This window comes from Bubalus kerabau, chromosome 5 (genome assembly GCF_029407905.1).
Source record: "Bubalus kerabau isolate K-KA32 ecotype Philippines breed swamp buffalo chromosome 5, PCC_UOA_SB_1v2, whole genome shotgun sequence".
Lineage (NCBI taxonomy): Eukaryota > Metazoa > Chordata > Mammalia > Artiodactyla > Bovidae > Bubalus > Bubalus kerabau.
The window spans coordinates 12,746,431-12,773,687 of record NC_073628.1 but is presented as its reverse complement, the minus strand read 5'-3'; the positions used below and the strand labels follow the sequence as shown (position 1 = coordinate 12,773,687).

Below are 27,257 nucleotides of genomic sequence, written 5' to 3'. Positions count from 1 at the left end.
ACGTGCCCAAAAGTAACTCCCAGCGGAGAAGCCGTGCAGACGCCTGCATCCACCACTAGCAAGAGGGGGCTGGGCAGGGAGGTGCAGGCTTCATTGCTTAGAGTAAGGATCGGGCCTGAATGCCCCGAGGGCAATCTGAGGGAAGTAACTTGAAATAACAAACCAGACCCAGGGTAGCTACCCTGGTGAAAAAGCCCTAAAAGAAGACACCGCTAGGTGTGCTCACAGAACACAGGAGTGAGCAGAGGTAGCTGGCTGCAGACCAGCCCATCCCCTGCCAGAGACGGGAGAGCTAGGGCAGCCAGAGCCAGAAGGGGGCTATCACAGCCCCAGAGAGGCATCATCTACCAAAATGCAAGCAGGCTTCTTTGCTAACCAAGACATCTTGGGACTCTGGACGGTCAACATCCACATGAGAAGGTGCCCCAGTTTTAAACCCAGAAAACCAAGCGGCAGGGATGGGAGAGGCGATAGGTAGGAGTACTGTGCTTGCTGAACACCTGGTCACCTAAGCGGCTCAGACCTGGGAAGGGCACAAAACGCCGGCCCAGCCAAGTCTGAGCCTTTGAGGAGTACCCGAATACCTGAACCTGAGGGCTTAGACCTGGGAAGTGCATGCAACCCAGGGCCCACCTCAGACAGTTCCTGGCAGAGCAACCTAAAAACCTGAGCAGTGTAGACAGGGAAAGCACACACTCCATGAGCAGGGCAAACCCAGTGTTCCCAAGACACTGGGAGCATTCCCCACACACACCAGTGATATTTGTTTCCAGCCTTCCTCCCTCCCCACAGCATGACTGAACAAGTGAGCCTAAAAAAATTGTCCATCACCACCAACTTCAGTCAGGGCAGAAATTAGAAACTGAAGAGACCAGCAAGCATAAGAAGCTAAAACAGAGGGAACTGACCCGGAAGTGACAGGTGAAATAGATTAAAACCCTCCGGTTAGCACTGACTACATAGGAAGGGGCCTATAGATCTTGAGAATTATAAGCTGGATCAAGGAACTATCTGAAAGTGAACTGACCCCACATAGTCCACAACAACATCAGAGAAAGACCTCTATATATTTTTACTATTTTCATTCTTTAATTTTTTTTTTAATTTTTAAGTCCTCTACTACTCCTTTAAATTTCATTTTTATAAGCTACTATTACTTTGGCAAAAAAAGACCCTATTTCTTAAAGCAAATTTCATATATATATATAATATTTTTGATATATATTTATATAAATATATATATATTATATTTTTGTGACTTTATTTTTTCTTTCTTTTTTCTTTAATATTGTATTTTTGAAACTCCAACCTCTACTCTAGATTTTTAATCTTTGCTTTTTGGTATTTGTTAGCAATTTTGTACCTTTAAGAACCCAATCTTCAGTAGCCATTTTTACTTGGGAGCGAGATCACTGACCTGATTTCTCTCTCCCCCTTTGGATCTCCTTTTTCTCCACCAGGTGGCCTCTATCTCCTCACTCCCCCTTCTCTTCTCTACCCAATTCTGTGACTCTCTTTGTGTATTCCGGACTGTGGAGAGCACTTAGGGAACTGATTACTGGCTGGAACTGTTTCTCTCCATTTGATTCCCCCCTTTATCCCCCGGGCCACCTCTGTCTCCTTCCTCTCTCTTCTCTTCTCTTCTCTGTGTAACTCTGTGAACATCTCTGAAGGATCCAGACTGTGCAGAGCACATAAGGAAGTGATTACTGGCTAGCTTGCACTCTCCCCTTTTGATTCCCCCTCTTCTACTCCTGGTCACCTCTATCTCCTTCGTCCCTCTTTTCTTCTCCATATAACTCTGTGAACATCTCTGGGTGTTCCTCACTGTAGAGAAACTTTTCATCTTTAACCTAGATGTTTTGTCATTGGTGCTGTATAGATGGAGAAGTCTTGAGTCTACTGTAAGAATAAGACTGAAAATCAGAGGCAGGAGGCTTAAGTCCAAATCCTGAGAACACCAGAGAACTCCTGACTCCAGGGAACATTAATTGATAGGAGCTCATTAAACGCCTCCATACCTACACTGAAACCAAGCACCACCCAAGGACCAACAAGTTCCAGAGCAAGACATACCACACAAATTCTTCAGCAACACAGGAACATAGCCCTGAGCTTCAATATGCAGGCTGCCCAAAGTCACTCCAAATCCACGGACATCTCACAACTCATTACTGGACACTTCATTGCACTTCAGAAAGAAGAAATCCAGCTCCACCCCCCAGAACACCGACACAAGCTTCCCTAACCAGGAAACCTTCACAAGTCACCCATCCAACCCCACCCACCATGAGGAAACTCCACAATAAAGAGAACTCCACAAACTCCCAGAATATGGAAAGGCGACCCAAAATACAGCAATATAAAGAAGATGAAAAGGCAGAGAAACACCCAGCAGGTAAAGGAGCAGAATAAATGTCCACCAAACCAAACAAAAGAGGAAGAGATAGGGAACCTACCTAAAAAAATATTCCGAACAATGATAGTGAAAATGATCCAAAGTCTTGGAAAAAAAAAAGGAATTACAGATAAATAGCCTGAAGACAAGGATTGAGAAGATGCAAGAAAGGTTTAACAAGGACTTGGAAGAAATAAAATAGAGTCAATATACAATGAATAATGCAATAAATGAGATAAAGAACAATCTGGAGGGAACCAACAGTAGATAATGGACACAGAAGATAGGATAAGTGAGGTAGAAGATAGAATGGTAGAAGTCAATGAAACAGAGAGGAAAAAGAAAAATGAATTAAAATAAATGAGGACAATATTAGAGACCTCTGGGACAATGTTAAATGCCCCAACATTTGAATCATATGAGCCCCAGAAGAAAAAGACGGAAAAAAAAAAAAAAAAGACCTTGAGAAAATACTTGAGATAATAGTTGAAAACGTCCCTAAATTGGGGAAGGAAATAATCACACAAGTCCAAGAAACCCAGAGAGTCCAAAACAGGATAAAACCAAGGTGAAACACCCCAAGGCACATATTAATCAAATTAACAAAGATCAAACACAAAGAACAAATATTAAAAGCAGCAAGGGAAAAACAACAAACAGAACACAAGGGGATTCCCATAAGGATAACAGCTGATCTTCGAATAGAAACTCTTCATGCCAGGAGGGAATGGCAGGGCATACTGAAAATGATGAAAGAAAAAAAACCTACAGCCCAGATTACTGTACCCAGCAAGAATCTCATTCAAATATGAAGGAGAAATCAAAAGCTTTATGGACAAGCAAAAGCTGAGAGAATTCAGTACCACCAAACCAGCTTTCCAACAAATGCCAAAGGATTTTCTCTAGACAAGAAACACAGAAGCTTAAACGGTGTATAAACTTTAAATGGTGTATAAACTCGAACCCAAAACAACAACGTAAATGGCAATGGGATCATACTTAACAATAATTACCTTAAATGTAAATGGGTTGAATGCCCCAAACAAAAGACAAAAACTGGCTGAATGGATAAAAAAAAACAAGACCCCTATATATGTTGTCTATAAGAGACCCACCTCAAAACAAGGGACACATACAGACTGAAAGTCAAGGGCTGGAAAAAGATATTCCATACAAATAGAAACCAAAAGACAGCAGGAGTAGAAATCCTCATATCAGATAAAATAAACTTTAAAACAAAGGCTGTGAATAGAGATAAAGAAGGACACTACATAATAATCTAAATATCAATCCAAGAAGATGATATAACAATTATAAATATAAATGCACCCAACATAAGAGCACCACAATATGTAAGACAAATGCTAACAAGTATGAAAGGGGAAATTAACACTAACACAATAATAATGGGAGACTTTAATACCCTACTCACATCTATGGCTAGATGAACTAAACAGAAAATTAACAAGGAAACACAAACTTTAAATGATACAATAGACCAGTTAGACCTAATTGATATCTATAGGACATTTCACCTCAAAACAATGAATTTCACCTTTTTCTCAAGTGCACATGGAACCTTCTCCAAGATAGATCACATCTGGACCACAAATCTAGCCTTGGTAAATGAAAGAAAAAAAAAAAATGAAATCATTCCCAGCATCTTTTCTGTCCACAATGCAGTAAAATTAGACCTCAATCACAGGAAGAAAACTATTAAAAATTCCAACATATGGAGGCTAAACAACACGCTGATGCATAATCAACAAATCACAGAAGAAATTTAAAAAAAAATCAAAATATGCATAGAAACGAATAAAAATGAAAACAAAACAACCCAAACCCTGTGGGACACTGTAAAAGCAGTGCTAATGGGAAGGTTCATAGCAATACAGGCACACCTCAAGAAACAAGAAAAAAGTCAAATAAATAACCTAACTCTACACCTAAAGTAACTAGAAAAGGAAGAAATGAAGAACCCCAGTGTTAGTAGAAGGAAAGAAATCTCAAAATTCGGGCAGAAATAAATGCAAAAGAAACAAAGGAGACCATAGCAAAAATCAACAAAGCCAAAAGCTGGTTCTTTGAGAGGATAAATAAAATTGACAAACCATTAGCCAGACTCATCAAGAAACAAAGGGAGAAAAATCAAATCAATAAAATTAGAAATGAAAATGGAGAGATCACAACAGACAACACAGAAATACAAAGGATCATAAGAGACTACTATCAGCAATTTTATGCCAATAAAATGGACAACTTGGAAGAAATGGGCAAATTCTTAGAAAAGTACAACTTTCCAAAACTGAACCAGGAAGAAATAGAAAATCTTAACAGACCCATCACAAGCACAGAAATTGAAACTGTAATCTCAAATATTCCAGCAAACAAAAGCTCAGGACTAGACAGTTTCATAGCTGAATTCTACCACACTGGGATGACCCAGAGGGATGGTATGGGGAGGGAGGAGGGACGAGGGTTCAGGATGGGAAACACATGTATACCTGTGGTGGATTCATTTTGATATATGGCAAAACCAATACAATATTGTAAAGCTAAAAAATAAAATAAAAATTAAAAAAAATTTAGAGAAGAGCTAATACCTATCCTACTCAAAGTCTTCCAGAAAATTGCACAGGAAGGTAAACTGTCAAACTCATTCTATGAAGCCACCATCACCTTAATACCAACACCTGACAAAGATGCCACACACAAAAAAGAAAACAACAGGCCAATATCACGGATGAACATAGGTGCAAAAATCCTTAACAAAATTCTAGCAATCAGAATCCAACAACACATTAAAAAGATCATACATCATGACCAAGTGGGCTTTATTCCAGGGATGCAAGGATTCTTCAATATCTGCAAATCAATCAATGTAATACACCACATTTAAAAATTGAAAAATAAAAGCCATATGATTATCTCAATAGATGCAGAGAAAGCCTTGGACAAAATTCAACATCCATTTATGATAAAAAACTATCCAGAAAGCGGGAATAGAAGGAACATACCTCAACATAATCAAAGCTATAGATGACAAACCCACAGCAAACATTATCCTCAATGGTGAAAAATTGAAAGCATTTCCCCTAAAGTCAGGAACAAGACAAGGGTGCTCATTCTCACCACTACTATTCAGCATAGTTTGGGATGTATTAGCCACAGCAACCAGAACAGAAAAAGAAATAAAAGGAATCCAAATTGGAAAAGAAGTAAAACTCTCACTGTTTGCAGATGACATGATCCTCTACATGGAAAACCCTAAGGACTCCACCATAAAATTACTAGAGCCAATCAATGACTATAGTAAAGTTGCAGGATATAAAATCAACACACAGAAATCCCTTGCATTCCTATACACTAATAATGAGAAAACAGAAAGAGAAATTAATGAAACAATTCCATTCACCATTGCAACGAAAGAATAAAATACTTAGGACTATATCTACCAAAAGAACCTAAAGACATATATATATATATATAAAACACTGGTGAAAGAAATCAAAGAGGACACTAATAGATGGAGAAATATACTGTGTTCATGGATTGGAAATATCAATATAGTGAAAATGAGTATACTACTCAAAACAATTTATAGATTCAATGCAATCCCTATCAAGCTACCAGCGGTACTTTTCACAGAGGTAGAACAAATAATTTCACAATTTGTATGGAAACAAAATAAATCTTGAATAGCCAAAACAATCTTGAGAAAGAAGAATGGAACTGGAGGAATCAACCTGCCTGACTTCAGGCTCTACTACAAAGCCACAGTCATCAAGACAGTATGGTACTGGTGCAAAGACAGAAATAAAAATCAATGGAACAAAATGGAAATCCAAGAGAAATCCATGCCTCTATGGACACCTTATCTTTGACAAATGAGGCAAGGATATACAATGGAGAAAACACAATCTCTTTAACAAGTGGTGCTGGGAAAACTGGTCAACCACTTGTAAAAGAATGAAACTAGAACACTTTCTAACACCATACACAGAAATAAACTCAAAATGGATTAAAGACCAAAACGTACAACCATAAACTATAAAGCACCTAGAGGAGAACATAGGCGAAACACTCTCCGACATAAATCACAGCAGGATCCTCTATGACCCACCTCCCAGAATATTGGAAATAAAGGCAAAAAGAAAACAAATGGTACCTAATCAAAATTAAAAGCTTCTTCACAACAAAGTAAACTATAAGCAGGTGAAAATACAGCCTTCAGAATGGGAGAAAATAATAGCAAATGAAGCATCTCACAATTAATCTAAAAAATATACAAGAAACTCCTGCAGCTCAATTCCAGGAAAATAAATGACCCAGTCAAAAAATGGGCCAAAGAACTAAATAGACATTTCTCCAAAGAAGACATACAGATGGCTAACAAACACATGAAAAGATGCTCAACATCACTCATTATCAGAGAAATGCAAATCAAAACCACAATGAGGTGCCATTTCACACCAGTCAGAATGGCTGCTATCCAAAAGTCTACAAGCAGTAAATGCTGGAGAGGGTGTTGAGAAAAAAGAATCCTCTTACACTGTTGGTGGGAATGCAAACTAGTACACCCACTATGTAGAACAGTGTGGAGATCCCTTAAAAAAACGCGAAATTGAACTGCCATATGACCCAGCAATCCCACTGCTGGGCATACACACTGAAGAAACCAGAATTGAAAGAGACACGTGTTTGTTAGTCATCTGTATATCTTCATTGGAGAAATGTCTGCTTAGTTCTTTGGCCCTTTTTTTTTTTAATTGGGTCGTTTATTTTTCTGTAATTGAGCTGCACGAGTTGCTTGTATATTTTTGAGAATAGTTCTTTTCAGTTGAATCAGTTGTTATTATTTTCTCCAATTCTGAAGGCTGTATTTTCACCTTGCTTATAGTTTCCTTTGTTGTGAAGAAGCTTTTAATTTTGTCCCATTTGCTTATTTTTGCTTTTATTTCCAATATTCTTGGAGGTGGGTCATAAAGGATCCTGCTGTGATTTATGTCGGAGAGTGTTTCGCCTATGTTCTTCTCTAGGTGTTTTATAGTTTCTGGTTGTACATTTGGGTCTTTAATCCATTTTGAGTTTATTTCTGTGTATGGTGTTAGAAAGTGTTCTAGTTTCATTCTTTTACAAGTGGTTGACCAGTTTTTCCAGCACCACTTGTTAAGGAGATTGTCTATTCTCCATTGTATATTCTTGCCTCCTTTGTCAAAGATAAGCTGTCCATAGGTGTGTGGATTTATCTCTTGCATTTCTATTTTGTTCCATTGATCTATATTTCTTCTTTGCACCAGTACCATACTGTCTTGATGACTGTGGCTTTGTAGTAGAGCCTGAAGTCAGGCAGGTTGATTCTTCCAGTTCCATTCTTCTTTCTCAAGATTGCTTTAGCTATTCAAGGTTTATTTTATTTCCATACAAATTGTGAAATTATTTGGTCTAGTTCTGTGAAAAATACCATTGGTAGCTTGATAGGGGTTGAATTGAATCTAACAAACACATGAAAAGATGCTCAACATCACTCATTATCAGAAAAATGCAAATCAAAACCACAATGAGGTACCATTTCACTCCAGTCAGAATGGCTGCTATCCAAAAGTCTACAAGCAGTAAATGTTGGAGAGGGTTTGGAGAAAAGGGAACCCTCTTACACTGTTGGTAATGCAAACTAATACACCCGCTATGGAGAACAGTGTGGAGATTCTTTAAAAAACTAAAAATAGAACTGCCTTATGACCCAGCAATCCCACTGCTGGGCATAAACACTGAGGAAATTAGAATTGAAAGAGACATGTGTACCCCAATATTCATCACAGAACTGTTTATACCAGGACATGGAAGCAACCTAGATGTCCATCAGCAGATGAATGGATAAGAAAGCTGTGGTACATATACACAATGGAGTATTACTCAGCCATTAAAAAGAATACATTTGAATCCGTTCTAAAGAGGTGGACAAAACTGGAGCCTATTATAAAGAGTGAAGCAAGCCAGAAAGAAAAACACCAATAAAGTATACTAATGCATATATATGGAATTTAGAAAGATGGTAATGATAACCCTGTATGCGAGACAGCAGAAAAGACACAGATGTATAGAACAGTCTTTTGGACTCTGTGGGAGAGGGAGAAGGTGGGATGATTTGGGAGAATGGCATTGAAACATGCATATTATCATATGTGAAACGAATCAGCAGTCCAAGTTCAACGCATGATACAGGATGCTTGGGGCTGGTACACTGGAATGACCCAAGGGATGGTGTAGGGAGGGAGGTGGGAGGGGGGTTCAGGATGAGAAACACGTGTACACCCGTGGTGGATTCATGCCATTGTATGGCAAAACCAATACAATATTGTAAAGTAATTAGCCTCCAATTAAAATAAATAAATTTATATTTTAAAAATGAGTAATTTCCACGCTGGTGGATGGGGACACAATTAGATTTGTACAATTTGAGACTCAAGGATTGTTCCCTATAATTTAGACCAGTACTATCAACTCTCTGCAGAAAATTGGAAGGGTATCACCTGTACCTTCCTACAGTTATTTGTATGTAGCTCTCTCCTGTGAACTCTAACTATATAGAGTCATAAATCTCTCCTCTCAGGTAGACTGTTTGTCTCCGCCTATGTACACCTTCCATGTATGTGCTGGAAACTATTTCTAGAGTTGGGGCAATTGTAGAACTCTCCTTGTTTGCTCCCAACCTCAGGAATCCATTCTCTGCTGCCAGATGTTTGATGTAAAACAATACACTTTCATTTGTCTTTTCTACTTTGGAGTTATTTGAGACAGGAGGATAAATATGCCCTTTACTCCTTTATGTCGACTAAAATGGAGGTCCCTCTGCAATCAGAACTCACTGAATGCCTTGTGAATGCTAGGCAGTGACTTCTGTGCATGGGTGCAAACTTGATTGATAGGGGATATGTGTTGGGGCCTTAAGGAGCTCCAAGTATTTCTGGAGAAACATGCCCATTACAAATATTATTTGCTATGTGATATGTTCAGTTCAGTTCAGTCGCTCAGTCATGTCCGACTCTTTGAAACCCCATGGACTGCAGCACGCCAGGGGTCTCTGTTCTTCACCAACTCCTGGAGCTTGGGCAAACTCATGTCCATCGAGTTGGTGATCCCATCCAACCGTCTCATCCTCTGTCATCCTCTTTTTCTCCTGCCTTCAATCTTTCCCAGTAACAGGGTCTTTTCTAATGAGTCAGTTCTTCACATTAGTTGGCCAAAGTATTGGAGGTTCAATTTCAGGATTGGTCCTTCCAATGAATATTCAGGATTGATTTCCTTTAGGGTGATTGAGTGGATCTCCTTGCAGTCCAAGGGACACTTAAAAGAGTCTTGTCCAACACCACAGTTCAAAACCATCAATTGTTAATCACTCACCATTCTTTATGGTGCAACTGTCACATCCATACATGACAACTTGAAAAATCATAGCTTTGATTATACTGAACTTTTTCAGCAAAGTAATGTCTCTACTTTAAAAAAAAATGTATAGGTTTGTCATAGTTTTTCTTCAAACGAGCAAGCATCTTTTAGTTTCATGGCTGCAGTCATCATCTGCAGTGAGTTTGGAGCCCCCCCAAAATAAAGTCTCTCACTGTTTCCATTGTTTCCCCATCTATTTGCCATGAAGTGATGGGACCAAATGCCATGATCTTCATTTTCTGAATGTGAAGTTTACACCAGATGTTTCACTCTCCTCTTTCACTTTCATCAAGAGGCTCTTTAGTTCCTCTTCAATTTCGGCCATGAGGGTGGTATCTTCTGCATACCTGAGGCTATTGATATTTCTCCCAGAAATCTTGATTCCAACTTGTGCTTCATCCAATTGTGCATTTCACATGATGTACTCTGCATATAAGTTAAATTAGCAAGGTGACAATACAGAGCCTTTACGTACTCCTTTCCCGAATTGGAACCAGTCTGCTGTTCCATGTTCAGTTCTAACTGTTGCTTCTTGACCTGCATACAGATTTCTCAGAAGGCAGGTAAGATGATCTGGTATTCCCATCTCTGTAAGTTTTCCACAGATTGTTGTGATCAACATAGTCAAAGGCTTTTGCATGGTCAATAAAGCAGAAGTAGGTATTTTTCTAGAATCTTCTTGCTTTTTCTATCATCCAACAAATGTTGGCAATTTGATCTCTGGTTCCTCTGCCTTTTCTAAATCCAGCTTGAACATATAGAATTTCACAGTTCATGTACTGTTGAAGATTTGCTTGGAGAAATTACTTTGGTAGAATGTGAAATGAGTGCAACTGTGTGGTATTTGAAAATTCTTTGAAATCACCTTTTTTTGGGATTGCAAGGAAAACGACCTTTCCAGTCATGTGGCCACTGCTGAGTTTTCCACATTTGCTGGCATATTGAGTGCAGCACTTTAACATCTGATATAGCTGTACTGCAATGTCATCACCTGCACTAGCTTTGCTCTTAGTGATGCTTCCGATGATCCATTTCACTTTGCATTTCAGGATTGTCTAGCTCTAGGTGAGTGATCACACCATCGTTTTTATCTGGGTCATTAATACCTTTTTTGTGCAGTTCTTCTATATATTCTTTCAGCCTCTTCTTAATATATTCTGCTTCTGTTAGGTCCATCCCATGTCTCTCTTTTATTGTGCCCATCTTTGCCTGAAACATTCCCTCCCTATCTCTGATTTTCTTGAAGAGATCTCTGGTCTTTACCTTTCTAATGTTTTCCTCTATTTCATTGCACTGATCACTTAGTAAGGCCTTTTTTTTTTTTTTTTAATCTCTTCTCGCTGTTCTTTGGAACTTTGCATTCAGATGGGTATGTCTTTCTTTTCTCCTTTGCCTTTTGCTTCTCTTCTTTTCTAGGTTATTTGTAAGGCCTCCTCAGGCAACCATTTTGCCTTTTTCCCTTAGTTTTTCTTTCAAATGATATTGATGTGGTATGTACAGATCAAAAAATGAAGATCATGGCATCCAGTCCCATCACATCATGGCAATACCTAGAAAAACAATGAAAACAATGACAGACTTTATTTTTCTGGTCTCCAAAATCACTGTAGTGACTGCAGTTGTGAAGAAAAAAAAAAAAAAAAGATGCTAGCTCCTTGGAAGAAAAGCCATGAAAAACCTGACAGCATACTAAAAATCAGAGACATTATTTACCAGTAAAGGTCTGTATAGTCGAAGCTATAGTTTTACCAGAAATCGTGAGTGCATGTGAGAGTTGGACCATAAAGAAAGCTGAGTAACAAAGAATCGATGCTTTTAAACTGTAGTGTAGGACGGCTCTTGGGAGTCCCTTGGATGGCAAAGAGATAAAACCAGTCCATGCTAAAGAAAATAAGTCCTGACTGTTCATTGAAAGGACCAATGTTGAAGCTGAATCTCCAATAATTTGGCCACCTAATGGGAAGAACTGGCACATTAGGAAAGACCCTGATGCAGGGAAAGATTAAAGGCAGAAGGCAAAGGGGAAGACAGAAGATGAAATTATTGGGTGGCATCACTGACTTGATGAACATGAGTTTGAGCAAGCTCCTGGAGTTGGTGATGGACAGGGAAACCTGGCATGCTGCACCCCATAATATAGCAAAGAGTTGGACATGACTGAGAGACACAAGCTGGAATCTGATTGCCGAGAGAAATATCAATAACCTCAGATATGCAGATGACACCACCCTTATGGCAGAAAGTGAAGAGGAACTAAAAAGCCTCTTGATGAAAGGGAAAATGGAGAGTGAAAAAGTTGGCTTAAACCTCAACATTCAGAAAATGAAGATCATTGCATCCGGTCCCATCACTTCATGGGAAATAGATGGAGAAACGGTGGAAACAGGGTCAGACTTTATTTTTAGGGGGCTCCAAAATCACTGCAGATGGTGACTGCAGCCATGAAATTAAAAGACGCTTACTCCTTGGAAGGAAAGTTATGACCAACCTAGATAGCATATTCAAAAGCAGAGACATTACTTTGCCAACACAGGTTCGTCTAGTCAAGGTTATGATTTTTCCTGTGGTCATGTATGGATGTGAGAGTTGGACTGTGAAGAAGGCTGAACGCTGAAGAATTGATGCTTTTGAACTGTGGTGTTGGAGAAGACTCTTGAGAGTCCCTTGGACTGCAAGGAGATCCAACCAGTCCATTCTGAAAGAAATCAGCCCTGGGATATCTTTGGAGGGAATGATGCTGAAGCTGAAACTCCAGTACTTTGGCCATCTCATGAGAAGTGTTGACTCATTGGAAAAGCGTCTGATGCTGGGAAGGATTGGGGGCAGGAGGAGAAGGAGACGACAGAGGATGAGATGGCTGGATGGCATCACTGACTCGATAGACATGAGTCTGAGTGAACTCCGGGAGTTGGTGATGAACAGGGATTCCGGGTGCTGAGATTCATGGGGTCGCAAAGAGTCAGACACGACTGAGTGACTGAAATGAACTGAACTGAGAGACTGAACTGAACTGATGTACAGAGGTCATCAGTGAGCAGGCAGAAGTCTTTGGGGTCCAGTCAAGCCTGTGGCCCTGGTGGGAGTGGTGAAAGATATAGGTGGAAGGGGAGGCTTCCCATCCTCTGGTGCAGGTCCTTGAATCCAAGGCAAGGAGCACAAGATTTTGAATGTACTACCAAATATTGTTTTCTAAAAAAAGAAAAAAAAAAAAACTTTTCTACAGGAGTGAGAACTTTGACTGAGTCTGTTCTCTAGATTTTACTGAGGGATGAGGAAGGTTTCTGGAGTGGGCTGAGTCTGCAAAAATTAGGTGACCAGCTGCTGGAGGGCCAGGCTTATGGTAGACATTCTGCACTAGATGGAAAACAAATCCAGGGGAAAAGTGTCCCTTCTGGAGTGTACATGCCAATGTATCACATTCTTTCAGCAGATCACTTCAATGGTGTTTTGGGGCAAGCAAAAATGCATGATGGGTGGTTTGCTTTTGTCAATTCCTGTGAGTAGTTAGATGACTAAATGTTTGGTTACTTAATTGCATGGTTGGAATTATGCTTGGGAAAGAAAACTAGATGAAGTCCACATATATTTCGTCATTAAACAGCAAGCATAAGAGGTTACTAAGACAACTATAGGTAATTTAAACATGAAGGGCCAAATGAGGAAAGATTAATTTAACAGGCTGAGATTGGATGTTCAGGTTGCCATAGTCGTTGCTATGACAAGTAGCCATAACAGCTACTTGTTGCTACGCTGGAGATGTGGGAAACTGACAAGAGACCAAGAGCCTTTATGGCTTTCCTTGCAGTGTGATTTCAGGGGATAAGTAGATGACAAGGAAAGGCTGACTGCTAAAGCTGAGGAAGGGAGTAATCTGAGCCAGTAATCATTAGCTCTTGTGGGAGCCCAGAAAAAAGAAGCATTGGCTCAGTCAGAGTTCTGGGTCAGGGTTCAGAAATAGATGTCATTTGGCTTGAATCAATATTTAGCCTTGGGGATGGCAGCCATAGTGTCTACACAGAAGACTTTCTTCTCCCAGGTGGCAGAATAATTCATATTTGTGCCAGACTCAGGAACCCAGAAAGCCCTGTCAGGGTCATTTGCTCTTTGCAGGCACACATGCAATCTAGAAGGTGGAATTACCATCATGGGGCCCATTTTCCAGATGAGAAAACTGAGGTTAAGAGACTTGATCAAGCTCGCACAGCTAAGCATGTAAAAAGCCAAGCACAAACCCAAGGTAACAGCCCTCAAATTGTGTGTTTTTGTTCCACACCCACTGGGAGTGGTAGGTGGTGATCTGGAAGCAATGCTTAGGCAGAAGCAAACAATATTCACGTTTAAATTGAAGAAAGTAAGGAAAACCACTAGAACATTTGGCTATGACCTAAATCAAATCCCTTATGATTATATAGTGGAGATGAAAAATAGATTCAAGGGATTAGCTCTGTTAGCCTGAAGAACTATGGATGGAGGTTTGTAACACTGTACGGGAGGTGGTCATCAAAACTGTACTCAAGAAAAACATATGTGAGGAGGCAAAGTGGCTGCCTAAGTAGGCCTTAAAAATAGCTAAGAAAATAAGAGAAGTGAAAAGCAAAGGAGAAAGGGTAAGATATAACAAATGGAATGCAGTCTTCCAGAGAATAGCAAAGAGAGATAAGAAAGGTTTCATAAGTGAATAGTGCAAGAATTAGATGAAAACAATACAACTGTAAAGACTATGAAAATCTTCAAGAAAAGTGGAGATATCAGAGGAACAACTCATGCAAAAATGGGCACAATAAAGGACATAAAAGTCAAAGACCTAACAGAAGAAGATGAGATTAAGAAAAGGTGGCAAGAATGCACAGAAGAACTGTATAAAAATGGTCATAATGCCCGGGATAAGGATGATGTTGGGGTCACTCACATAAAGCCAGATATACTGGAGTATGAAGTCAAGTGGGCTTTAGGAAGCATCACTACAACTAAAGCTAGGGAAGATGATGAAATTCCAGCTGAGCTGTTTAAAATTCCTAAAGAATGAGCCTGTAAATGTGCTGCATTCAATATGTCAGCAAATTTGGAAAACTCAGCAGTGGCCACAGTGCTGGAAAAGGTCAGTTTTCATTCCAATCCAAACGAAAGGCAATTCCAAAGAATGTTCAACCTATCCCACCATTGTGCTCATCTCACTCGCTAGCAAGGTAATGCTCAAAATCCTTCAAGCTAAGTTTCAACAGTACATGAACTGAGAACTTCCAGATAAACAAACTCGTTTGAGGAAATAGAGATCAAATTGCCAACATCCATTGGATCATAGAGAAAGCAAGGGAATTCCAGAGAAACATTTCCATCTGCTTCACTGATTATGCTAAAGCCTTTCACTGTGTGGACCACAACAAACTGTGGAAAATTCTTAAGGAAATGGGAGTACCAGATCACCTTACCTTTCTCCTAGCAAGTCTCTATGTAGGTCAAAAAGCAGCATTTAGAATCAGACACGGAACAACTGAGAGATTTGAAACTGGGAAAGGAGAATGACAAGGTATACATTGTCACTTTGGTTATTTAACTTAAATGTAAGCTACACCATTCAATATGCTGGACTGGATAAATCCCAAGCTGTAATCAAGATTGCTGGGAGAAGTATCAACATCCATATATATAAAGATGACACTGCCCTAACAGCAGGAAGCAGAAAAAGAGCTAAAGAGCCTCTTGATGAGGAGAGGAGATGAAGAAACTAGCTTAAACTCAACATTCAAAAAAACTATTCACAAAAAGACACTCAACATTCATGGCATCCAGTCCCAACACTTCGTGGCATATAGATGAGGGAAAAGTGGAAACAGTGGCAGACTTTATTTTCTTGAGCTTCAAAATCACCATGGACCTCAACTGCAGCCATAAAATTAAAACATTTGCTCCTTGGAAGGAAGAAAGGCTCTGAAAAACTGGCACAGTGTATCAAAAAGCAGAGACACACTTTGCTACAGAGGTCTGTAGTGTGAAACCTATGGTGTTTCCAGTAATCAGGTACAGATGTGTGATCTAGACCATAAGGAATGGTGAATGCCAAAGAATTGAGCTTTTGAACTGTGGTACTTGAGAAGATTCTTGAGAGTCCCTTATACAGCAAGGAGATCAAACCAGTCAATCTGAAAGGAAATCAACCTCTGACCCCTGCTGTCTCAGCTGAGGCATCAACTGAGGGCCTCCAGGTGGACAGAAAGGATGCTTCCACTGCAAAAGTACCTAACCATGGCAGCTCCAAGCAAACAGTTTGTAGCCTCACCCATGGAGAAGCTCAGAAAGGCTGAAGGCTCTGTGTACCCTGGGTCTCCCGATAACATGGTTGCATTCTCCCCAGCAGCACTGGAGGCCAAGGAAGGGGCATTCTGGGCCCTGGAGGAGGGGGATGGCTCAGGGATCCACTGGGGCCACCGCTTACCAAGTAGAACTGGTAATGACAGAGCAGGCATATGTGGCAGAGACCTGGTGAATGGGTGTGGCACAAAAGGGAACCAGCTCTCCATGAAGTACCTAACCCAAACTCCCCTGGAGGAGAAGCCCAGGGATAAGTCCATCTGAGATGGGATGAAGAGAGTCTATTTCATTACCCCTTATAATTTCTCTGAATGAGGAGGTGGTGGAGTTGGTGGGTAATCACAAACCCTTCCATGGCCTAGACTATCTCCCAGTTGCTTTCTTTGTGGCTGCCTCTCCCCAGGTTCAGTCATTTAGTTCTGGAGGAAATTGACAATCATGTGTGCTGCTGGGTCAGGGCCACAAGACCATGTAAAGTCAATCACAGGACCCCATGGCCCTGCCAGGATGGCTAATCTAGGACTGTACATGTGATCTGAGGTGGGTCATTCAGAGAACACCCTCAAACTCTGATGTCTTCAATCTTTTCTTTCCTTATTGGAGATGCCTTCAGGATATAAAACCCTAGGGCAGGTAGCTTGGACTCCCTCAGTAGGTGTAGAAGCCTTAAGGAAGAAAGTTGTCAGGCTAAGACCATCAGAGAAGAAGGAAGGGAAAGAGTGAGGGTGTGAAATAGAGAACTGATGACTTCTGATTTCTTGGATCCAGTCACATAGACCTTTGCATTTGCTCTGAGTCTTGTGTCCTGGATTCCCAGAATCATTTCAATGAGTCTCCCCTTTTATTGAACCCAGTTGCAGGTGGGTTCCTCTCAACTGTCATTCAGATTTTGTTCTCTATCCTTCCCAATCATTATACACCTCCCAGACACAAACAGAGGCACCTGTTTGTTTCAGCACCATTATGAGTGAAACCCTTTTTATTCTTTAATGAGAATAGGGTGTGCAGACCACCAAATACAGTTCACCAGCATCCTGGGCAGGAGTACCCTAAGTGTGATTTAGTGTTTGCTCGGAGTGGCCTTACTGATTCCTGAACGACTCCAAGCATTTATACTGCCTGTGCCAGGTCAATCCTGTCATTTCCTCGAACAAAGCCTGAGAAATACAACTTCAGGAAGATGTCACCCAGGATCCAGGTGTCTCTAGATGTCCTCTCTGTGTTCTCTTTAATGGTGGTATAGCAGTGGCCTCTAGAATCCTGGAAGAGTCAGAGACACACACCAGTCAGCCTGAGCCCTTACTTGCGACTTCCACAAATATCCAGACCCAGCACAATTCTTGGTTTTATGTCCCTCTTTTGATAAGTATCAAGGGATTTTCACATTAGCAGGGGATATGAGAGTTCATCCACAACCAAAAAGGGCCAAGACATGAGGTTCCCATGAGGAAGGGTGTGTCGGAGGGGAGGACTGGAAGTTGGGAATACAAAGGAATGATAAAGAACAAAGTCCTACTGTTGAGAATAAGGAAATATATTAAATATCCAGTCATAAACCACATGAAAAATAATAAGAAAAATAATATGTATTTCTGTATGTGTATAACTGAGTCACATTGCTGTGCAGCAGAACTTAATGCAACACTAAAGATTAGCCACACTTCAATGGCAGAAAGTGAAGAGGAACTCAAAAGCCTCTTGATGAAAGTGAAAGAGGAAAGTGAAAATGTTGGCTTAAAGCTCAACATTCAAAAAACGAAGATCATGGCATCTGGTCCCATCACCTCATGGGAAATAGATGGGGAAACAGTGGAAACAGTGTCAGACTTTATTTTTGGGGGCTCCAAAATCACTGCAGATGGTGACTTCAGGCTTGAAACTAAAGGATGCTTACTCCTAGGAAGGAAAGTTATGACCAACCTAGATAGCATATTCAAAAGCAGAGACATTATTTTGCCAACAAAGGTCAATCTAGTCAAGGCTATGGTTTTTCCACTGGCCATGTACGGATGTAAGAGTTAGACTGTGAAGAAAGCTGAGCACCGAAGTATAGATGCTGTTGAACTGTGGTGTTGGAGAAGACTCTTGAGAGTCCCTTGGACTGCAAGGAGATCCAACCAGTCCATTCCAAAGGAGATCAGCCCTGGGTGTTCTCTGGAAGGACTGATGCTAAAGCTGAAACTCCAGTACTTTGGCCACCTCATGCGAAGAGTTGACTCATTGGAAAAGACTCTGATGCTGGGAGGGATTGGGGGCAGGAGGAAGAGGGGATGACAGAGAATGAGATGGCTGGATGGCATCACCAACTCGATGGATATGGGTTTAAGTCAACTCCAGGAGATACTGATGGACAAGGAGGCCTGGCATGCTGCAATTCATGGGGTCACAAGAGTCGGACACGACTGAGTGACTGAACTGAAATGAACTGAATAAAATTTTTACAAAAGAAAAACAGTGTCCATAGTTCTCCTCTCTCCCTGTTTCTTTCCTTCTGACTCCTGCTCTTTGTTTTCTCTGCAGAGAATGCTGGTTCTCCTCCTGCATCCCCACAATCCATACTTTATTTAAAAACTTTATTTTGTATTGGAGCATAGCTGATTAACAAAATTCTTAGTTTCAGGTGGACAGTAAATGGACTCAACCATATATATCCATGTATCCTGGTCCCAAAAATACCCCTCCCATCCAGGTTGTCATATAATTAAGTGGAATTCCCAGTGCTACACAGTAACTCGTTGTTGGTTATCCATCTTAAATAGAACAGTGTGCCCGCAACACGTTCTTGAAAACTTAACTCGGGAACTCTGGGAAGCCTCCTTCGGCCTGCACTCACCCTCTTTGGCCACTCCAGGCTTGGGTGGGTAATGTACTCTGGTTCCCCATCCCCACCATCTGTCCATAGCCCTCATCACCCCGAGTAATTACCCATTGCCCCAATGCAGAGCACCTTGGGATGCCATTTGCATGGAATCCAGTGCAGTTTTTCCTAGAACTGAGCAACCCCACATGGCTCCATGAGTTTACAGTTTTAGAATTCCTGAAATTCCCTCTCTTCCTCAAAGCCTTCTTTCAGCCCATCAGCCAGGTCTGATCTCCCACAGGGAGCTGACATGAAACCTCCACCCTGTGCCGGGGCTGAGCAGTCACCTTGCACCCTTTATTCACATTAACATCCAGCCTCCCCACAGAGGGGTCGGGTATCCCAACTCACAAAGGGGGCACCCCACCAGAGTAAGGGGAAGATGCATCCGACAACTAAGGTGACCATGTAATTTATCATCCAAACCAGGAAAACTGTGAGAAGGAAAGGGAGACTGTTAATCCCTATGGTGGAAGGCCACACTGGGAGTGTCCCCATTCATTCTCCTTGTCACATGACTTATTTCAAGGACCGCTGGAGCTGACTTTCTGTGTTCATCTGTCTGAGAATTCAGATTGAACTGAAGCCTTTTGAACATTGAGAACCTGAGTGTTCCCCTCTCCTTGTGACTCCCACCATGCGAGTATGACGTGGTGTCTCCACATTTATTTCAGGATGATCAGTGTCCCACACTGCCCTTTACTCTTAAACAGTTCATCTTGTGGGAGGCTCTGGCCAGCTCCTGGGCTCAGCAGCATCTGTAATAGTGTGAGATGACCTGCACAGGGCACCCTCCTCCCAGCAGCAGCCCAAGGGTTCCTGCAAGATCCTATTTGAGAACCACCCTTCAGGGTTCTCCCCTCAAATTGAGGATGTAGGCTTGAGCTGGGACTGGGTAGTTGATGCCATTGATGGTGAAGATAATAGAGGGCAGGGTACTGACCACAAAACATGAAACGTAGTGCTGTTATACAGAGAGGGAGAGAAGTTGGCCCTGGAGATCCTTCTTGTGTGTGGAGACTGGGAGTGACCCTGGGGCATGACACTTCACCTCGGAACCCAGTGGCATGGCGCTGATGAGCTTCTGGATGTTATTGACCAGTCTTCTTGGGCCAAGGACCAGTGATGTCCCAGTATCCACAAGTGCCTCCCGGATGCCAGAACAAGCAATAATCTTTCTTTTCATGGAGATGCTGAGAGACAGTGTGACAAAGTGGGCATCAAGGCCACTCTGAGTTGCCCCAGAGCTGCCTCCTTCCTGACTATCTTCTAAACAGCCCTCTGTCTCTTGCTGCCTTTTCCTTTGCTCCTGATGGCACCTTCCTTCACATTCTTGAATGTGGTACTTGATTACACCAGGCTCTTTTGCACCTTGACACAAGCTGCTCTTCCTTCCTACAGGAGCCCCCTCCCCTTTGACTAGCAAATTTCTTCTCATCTTCTAGATTCCAGCTTAATTGTCATGGTTTCAGGGAAGTCTTTCCCCAGGTGTTTATCAGTCTCCTTTCTTGACAGTCTCTTTGTAGACACTTCCTCATGTCTAGCATGTACCAAAGTCACAATTCACTATATGTGTGTCTCATTTCCTGTGCATCTGCCTTCTTAGATGGGAGGGCGAGTTTTATTCTCATTACCTCCCTAAAGTGCTTGGCACACCGTGTATGCCCAAGGCTTCTCTGTTCAGTGAGTGAATGAAGACAGTGTGAATAATGAATGAGAAACATCCAGAGAGCTGTATTGTGTGGGGAACAGATAACAGGTCAGTCGCAGACTAAAGATGGAGGTTTGCGAGGGGAGCAGATTCTTATAGTGGTGGGATAGACAGGCTCCTCTGGGAGAGGGTATCTGCCAGCACTGCTCCTACAACCAGCTCAGACCCTGAGACCCTGGCCAGGAAATACATGACTAGCCCACAGAAACTCCAAAGGACAGGTCAGCTTTTGTCTGAGGGTATCACACAGAATCCTATCAATTATGCCTCTTGTCCTCGGGTCATTCCTGGATCCCAGCTTCCTGATTCTCTGTTATAGCCCCTGCCCCACTGTGTGCCCATGAACTAGGGGTGTCTTTTTTATTAGTTACTTTCACATCTTATGACTTCAGCAAATCTCTCTACACTGCTCAGTAATTGCTCCCTTAGGAGACCAGTTCTCCCCATTTGCTCAGGATTTTCCCTGTTTTTAAACTGACATTTATCTGTACTGAGAACTTCCTATGTCTCAGGTAGCCCCGGACAGTTGGTCATCTTATACCTCTGTTCAGGCTGGAGAAATTCTCCCTGATCCTCTGTTCACCACATTGTAGAGTCCTCTAACCATGCTCCACGCTTTACTGGGCAGTGGGTGCAATCCTCTTCCAGTTGTACAGACCTCTCTGGACCCTTTAGGACCCTGGTCAGAGCCCTGGTCAGAAGGCCTGGGGATTATGAACCCATTGGTTGTTTGTATATCTATCTGCTTATGTGTTTGTTTGTATATGTGTTTATATGTGTGTTTATATGTGTCTCTGTGAGTGCTTGTGTGTCTCTGACTAAATATGCATGCTTTTATGTATCTCTGAGTAGGTTTATATGTATCTGCTTGTGTGTTTCCAAGTGTCTGTGTGTCTGTCTGTGTCATTGTGGGTGGTGTATATGTCTGTTTGACTGTGTGTTTGAGAATGTATTTGTGTGTGTCTGCCTGTGTCCATGTACAGTAGCTGGAGCATTATTTGGGCTGACCCTCAGAGGGAGAGGCTTACCTGGCCATGTGTAACTCCAGTCTCTGGCGTGGATCAATGGTACCCAGTTGAGCGCTCCCTGGCAGTAGGATTTATCCACCCCACCAAACATCACCACACTACCTTTCACCCTGCATGTGTAGGGAGAAGAGAGTGGGGGATCCTTGGAGGACAGTAACAACAGCACTGTCTGAGAGCTGTGCTAGTCCACCCATCAAGGCCCTAATAAGGTCCCCACATACAGATGCAGAAATTGAGTCTCGGAGCGATTGAGATCCAGACTGAGGTCAGTTACTGGCTAATGAGTGGCACAGAGGAGGTTAGAAGCTGAGTCACCTGGCTGGGCGCCACCCACTCTATCTTCTGAAGATGCCCTACCTTCTGCGACCTGAGTGCTCAGACACACTCAGAGGACACCATGCTGAAGCATAATGGCTTTCTCCTTGTCTAGCTTGTCATTTTTCAGGAAAATCAAAGCATGGGAGTTGTAAGGGTATGGGTGCAGGTCACCCAGAGTTGGCACCATTGGCCTGTGACCTCTACTGTCCAAAGGACCTCAACTCAGAAGGGACCCCACCTCTGTTCTCCCTGTCTTGAAATACCTAATATTTATTGAACAAGGGGTCCCACATGTTTATTTTGTGTTCCACACATTCATGTTTCACTGGCTTCTGCAAATTGGGTAGCTGGTCCTGGGCTCCCAGTGGAATGCTAATGAGGAAGGAAAGATATCCACCATCCTTCTCCTTCCTTCCTGATCAAATTCATAAGTAAATCATATTGCTTTTTCCTCCAATTTGTTTCCTGTTGCCTTCAATTAGTCTTCCTCCTCACTCACCGCCCCCCCCCCCGGAACAAATTACTGGTTTTGAGCCCAGAAGCAGGGTTGTGTTCCAATAAAAGGTTATTTATACAAGCCAGGGGTGAAGGCAGGTACAGTCCTGGGGTATATTTATCCTGGCTTAGATTATCTCTCAGGATTCTTCTTTATCAAGTGTTCTATAATTTTCGTGCAACTGAAAGCATCTTACAGCTAATTTGGAGAAAGGGATCGTCCATCTCAGACTTACTTGCTCAAGGAGAAGGCAAAAACAGTCTCAGAAATGGCACCTGGATTCTTCAGGTTGGCAAAGATGGAGGTAGCTCCAAAGATGGATATGTTGGGGTAGTTCAAGCCCAAGATGCCATCAAAAGGTGCACTCTCACACCCATATTCCACAACGCTTAGACTGAACAGCTGGTCAGTACTTACAATGTCCCCAATCTGTGGGAGAGAAGAATGATCCCACTTAACAGATAAGTGAAGTGGAGTTTTATTGCCATTAAATCCGCAGAGAAGAAATGAGGCTGGGCTGTGTCTTTGGTGGACCTCAGATGGTTAGACCAACGTGGGAGGGGAATTTGGGTTCCATTTGTGAGAAGCTGTGAATTTTAAAACATCTCCCCCTCTGAAAAACACCACCTGAGTGCATCAAACTGGCCTTGTGGCTTCTGTCCAGGTGGGGCAACCAAGAGTCAGGCCACGACCCGTTGTGGGTGCCCCCTTGTGGACAAAATGAGTCGAGAGCAAGGTCGTCTTCTCTGGAATCACTATTACCTAATGACAAGAATGGACTGAATTCTCTGTAAGGTACTGTGGATTCTGCCTCTGTCCAGGAAGACAGAAGCCAAAAACACAATCTTGCTTGCAGGTATCTATGAAAATACAGTCTGGGAAATTCACTTTTGGGGATATGTGTGTATTTGTGTGAGTGTGTATGAGAGAGAAAGAGAGAGAGGGGAACTACACAAGCACTTTGGGGAGGCAGGCCATACATTTTATTAGACTCTCAAAGTCACCGTAGAGTGAGAACTCATTTATCAGGCCCTTTAATTTCTCTGGCCTCCAGTTTCCCACTATGGGTACCTGAAGACTTTGACTGCCCCCAGGGTCCCCAGATCAGTTTTATCCTGTCCCTAAACACCCTATAGCAACTTCAGTCAACCAGTTCCACCGTTTACCACATGTGTGACCCCAGCAACCCTTGCTGTCTGCACCTCAGTTTCTTCATATGTCTCATGAGCTAACCCCCACCTGCTGTGTGGGGTAGTTGCAGGATTAAACCAATTATTACCTGAAAGTGCCTGGAATAGTCTGTGAATATAAAAGTGGGTGATTTTTTCCCCTCTTCTCACTCCCAGCAAAATGAACCTTGATCTGCTCATGGGCAGAGTAGCTGCAAGTTCACACCTCAAGCCACTATCTGGGTTAGCTAATCCGTTTGCTCATGTGTCACCACGGCATTGCTTCCCCAGGAACAGTATACTGTGGGTAAGATGGGCAATGTCTATGGGAGTTAGCCTAGGAAGAGTCCTTCCAGATGGTCCTGCATCCATTTTACAAGAAGGGGTCACCCCAACGCCAGTCCTGACTCAGCTTCTCTTTACATGTTACCGGAACGGTGTCATAAACAAGAAATCCCTTCATGGTCCCAGATCCATAGGCAATCCTGAAGGTCTTTTGGGTAGGCTGGAAGGTGGAAGACTTGTAATGACTGAACCTAACTTGTCTAGCTGCAGACACAAGAGTGTCATCATGTGCCAAGGGTGGAAACAGGGCAGCAGGGCAAGTGAAGGATGGTCTGGGTAGAGGGTGTCTATTCTCATAACAGGCTGGACTGGGGCAAAAGAGGGTGGGCACCCACAAGTCAGATGAACCTGTGTCAAAGGTAACCTGGAATCCTGAGGGGGTGTTCCAGTGGTGATGTTACCTACATAGAGCATCTGCAGGGAGAAAGAGGGAGTGGGTTGGTGCAGAACTGGCTACCCTCTCTTCCCACACTAATAGCTCCCTATGGGTGTCATGTATCTCTTGAGATCACTTTCCAACCACTGTGAGGCTCACAGCCTTTGATCACAGAGGTGCTTGCATTTGATTTTTTTTTTTTTCCTGTGCTACATTGTATGCAGGATATTGATTCTATGACCAGGCGTTGAAGTGGTACCTCCTGCATTGGAAGTGCAGAGGCATAATCACTGGGCCTCCAGGAACATTGGACACCCAGGGAAGTCCTGGTGCCTTCATTTGAGAAACACTGTAGTCTCGTCAAACCCAGCCTTAGCACCCCCTTCTCCAGGAGGCCTTTCTTGATCAACCTCAGCCACTCCCTCTAAACTCAGACCACATCCAATGAACACCACACTAGTGACCCTTTCATTTGACATGTATTTACACTTTGCCTATCTCTCAGGCTGACATGAGCATTCTTGAAACAAAATAAGCCCTTTTTCTAATCTAAAAACAGTAAGCACTGTGTTAGATTCTGATGGCCTTACATGGATTACGGGTTTAGTAACTTTTTACTGCTGTGGTGCTTGCATCTGTGGGAACGGAAATCTTCTGCCTGGTTATTCACAATTGCTTTGCAGTTGGTTCTACAGCCTGATCAGAGATCACTCTTCATCTATAACTAGTTGACTCCCTTAGTTCAGAAGGAGCTGCTGCTGCTGCTGCTGCTAAGTTGCTTCAGTCATGTCTGATTCTGTGCAACCCTATAGACAGCAGCCCACCAGGCTCCACCGTCCCTGGAATTCACCAGGCAAGAACACTAGAGTGGGTTGCCATTTCCTTCTCCAATTCAGGAAAGTGAAAAGTGAAAGTGAAGTCGCGTAGTCATGTCCAACTCTTAGCCACCTCATGGACTGCAGCCTACCAGGCCTCTCTGTTTTGGGGTATTTCCAGGTAAGACTACTGTAGCGGGTTGTCATTGCCTTCTTCTCAGAAGGAACAATCTACCTCAAACTAATGACACATCTTTGACACAGAAATGGATGTTTACCTTCCACCTGGTAATTTCTTGGCCGAGTCACCAAGACAAGAGTTGAAGATGATAGTGCCTTCTCCTCTGAGTGGGGTTCCTTTGGCCCAGTGTTTCTGCCTCTTGCAGGAGCCCCAGCCCCAACATCCCACGTGGCATTTCCAAATGGGCCCCAGTGTTAGGCTAGAGCACCAGGGAAGCTGTGGAGCACCATCCTCCCAAAACACTCACATCCATGATGTTCCTCAGGGGGTGAATAGTTATATTTGAGCCACGAGAAGAAATCTGAGATAGTCTGTAAGCATGTTCCCTGAGGAAATTGTTCAGTGAAAATGTTTTTTTCACTGAAGGTATTTCTCATGATCTTCACTTGCCTTAGAGGTATTCTTTCACTGAACATTTGACAAAGAAAACAAAGAAGATGCTCCATTTAGCTGTCAGTGTTAAGGTATAACTGTCATTGTAACGGCACTGTGTATTTTCTAATCATTTTTATGAGTCATCTTATAGTAAGAATTTTATGCATATTCCATGGCAAAGACATAGGTTTGAATAAAGCTTCTATTCTGTAATGTTAGGTAAGCCATATGACAATGCGGGGTCTCAGTCTTCCCTTCAGTAAAATGGTGGAATGTAATGATACAAACCCTCCAAAAAGGATATCTTGGGGATAAGTGAAGTGATGGGTATAAGGTACCTGATAAATAGGAAGTCTCAACAATGACAGCCATTAGCATTGCTGTTGCCACCCCACTGTATCCTTCTCATAGAAGCTCAGGGATGGAGGTAGAAGGGGAATTCCTATCCTATTTTACAAGGGAGAATTTGAAATGCAAGAAGTTTCTGAGTTGGCTGTGGTCACACTGCTTGTCAGATATAAAACACTGTATAAGTAGTTCTCCCAATCTTTGTCCAAGTTGAAAGAGAAGAGAGAGTTGAAAGAAGAATCCAGGAGATAGGGAGCCAGTTCAGGAAATGTAGAAAATTAAGAGAAAAGTTAAAAGAAAGTACCACAGAGAGAAACACACTCACAGAGACTTCCAAAGGGTTGGAGAGATAAATGATAGTGATACTGAGATGCAGACATAGACATATACACACTGAAGTAGAGAGGGAACAAAGAGGACATGCTAAATAAAAGGTAGAAAAGTGCTATTCCACAGGACCACACCTACATCTGCATTGACTGTGCACTGAACAATTGCAAGGATTTCCAATTTCAATAGATCATGACATGACTGGACCCCAGAGTTGTGCAACTATGAAAATCTACACCAAGAACCTTAGGTCCCACAGTTCCTATAACAAGGTACTTATCAATAAATAAGGGTTGAACTTTAAGATTGTCAGGGAAATATTCCATTCTGTTCTAAACCTGATAAGTAGAAGAATAATCGGATGAAAAGAAAAATCACAGAAAGGAAGATGATGTGGCTTACAGTCTCCATACTTACATGACTCTGCAATCTGAGAAGGCCACCAGGTTGAGGAGCAAAAGCCACTTCATGCTTCTTTCCTGGATCCAAGTATTCAGGGAACTCCTGGTTCTTAGCATGTAGTGGTGACCAGGAGCTGCTAGTTATATATGTTCTGACATGCCCTAGTTTATCCCTTTTGGCCGCTAATAGGTCTGAAAAAATAAAAAATGTCTCGATAAAATCTTTACCTTCATTAGTGTCCTTGGCAAGTGGACTTTGAACCTTCACACAATGCAGATAATTGAACT

General features: G+C 42.3%; 1 pseudogene; it reads right to left on the bottom strand.

Annotated features, from left to right (window-relative positions):
• Positions 1–17,266: 17,266 nt before the first annotated feature.
• Positions 17,267–27,038, bottom strand: LOC129653637 (pregnancy-associated glycoprotein 1-like; annotated as a pseudogene).
• Positions 27,039–27,257: the final 219 nt, after the last annotated feature.